The sequence below is a fragment of the Argentina silus genome, assembly GCF_951799395.1.
Source record: "Argentina silus genome assembly, chromosome: 10".
NCBI classification, from domain to species: Eukaryota; Metazoa; Chordata; class Actinopteri; order Argentiniformes; family Argentinidae; genus Argentina; species Argentina silus.
The window spans coordinates 1,831,072-1,832,973 of NC_139664.1; positions in this window are offsets into that span (position 1 = coordinate 1,831,072).

The window sequence follows — 1,902 nt, forward strand, 5'->3', positions numbered from 1 at the left end:
GTCTGTCTGTCTGTCTGTCTGTCTGTCTGTCTGTCTGTCTGTCTGTCTGTCTGTCTGCCTGCCTGTACGTGTGCGTGAGGGCTGTGCTCTCTGAATGTCACGACAACGCCCAGCTTTTCCTCTGGATCCAGCCCCACCCCCTCCCCCTTTCCTCCTCCTCCCCCTCCTCCCCTTCTCACAGAAAACAGCCAGAACCATTAAACAGATGAAACCTCTATGCCAACTTCCTGTACTGATGCAATGAGCCTGCCCCTCTCCTCTGGCCTGTGGTCTGTCTGTCTGTCTGCCTGCCTGCCTGTCTGTCTGTCTGTCTGCCTGTCTGCCTGTCTGCCTGTCTGTCTGTCTCTCTGTTCCTCTCCTCTGGCCTGTGGTCTGCCTGTCTGCCTGCCTGTCTGTCTGTCCCTCTGTCTGTCTGTCTGTCTGTCTGTAGCAGTAAACAGCTAGGGCAGAGGAGGTGTGGGAATTGAACACATGGACAGGTCTCGGTTCCTCATCGTTGGGTTCCTCATCGTTGGGTTCCTCATAGTTTGGTTCCTCATCATCAGGCTTGGTTCCTCATAGTTGGGGAGGTTCAGCAGTAGCGGACTGGCCACTGGAGGGGGGGGGGGGGGGGGGGGTCTCCAGGCTGCAGGACTGGAGGGAAGGGAGGAACTGCGGTACTGGGCTGTACTAGGCTGGCATGACCTGGGGCATTATGGGTAAGGCGTGATGTCAGTCAGCAGACCACAGCTCTGAAGACACCACACACACACACACACACACACACACACACACACACACACACACACACACATACACACCCCTACCCACTTCCGAGCATCATGGGAAAGTTACTGACCCTAACCCTAACCCAGCATGTGTGTCAACTGCCATTTCGGTATCTTTCATTTTAATGTCATGTAGGATAAAAAGCATTTTTTTAATACACATTAGCATATTTAAAGTATGTAATTTGTGTTCCTCCTGTTTTGTCATTTGATCCAGTTGATAACCATGTAATTATATGACACTAACCCTAACCCTAACCCTAACCCATGTAAATATATGGTGATCAATAATATTACAGACTCCTGTGAATCCTGGTCTGCCCTGTTGTGGTTTAAATCTCATGAACCCTAAACATTTCAGTTGGTTGTTCTGGTGCTGCAGTTGCTGTTGATTGAGGACATCTTTGATGATGTGATTATTTCTCCTGATGTATTGTGGTTTTATATGATGCATTGATTTCAGTATTGAACTGTGTTGTATTAGTTATGTGTTCTTTTGTAATTGTAGAGATAATGTGGACAGGGGTGAACCTACAGAAGAGGCCTTGGTCTCGGTGTGTTTTCCCTGTAGAAATAAACATCGATGGTGATTCATCTGAACATTGTACATTGTAACCCTAACCCTAACCCTAACCCTAACCCTAACCCTAACCCAGTTCTGGTGTTCCACAAGGCCACTACTTTTCTCCCCATATATGCTGCTCCTAACCCTAACCCTAACCCTAACCCTAACCCTAACCCTAGCCCTAACCCTAACCCTAACCCTAGCCCTAGCCCTAGCCCTGACCCTGACCCTAACCCTAACCCTAGCACTAACCCTAGCACTAACCCTAGCACTAACCCTGATCCTAACCCTAGCCCTAACCCTAACCCTAACCCTAGCCCTAACCCTAACCCTAACCCTAACCCTAACCCTAGCCCTAACCCTAGCCCTAACCCTAACCCTAGCCCTAACCCTAACCCTAACCCTAGCCCAAGCCCTAGCCCTAACCCTAGCCCTAACCCTAGCCCTAGCCCTGACCCTAACCCTAGTCCTAACCCTAGCACTAACCCTAGCACTAACCCTGACCCTAACCCTAGCCCTAACCCTAGCCCTAACCCTAGCCCTAACCCTAACCCTAACCCTTGGTCATTT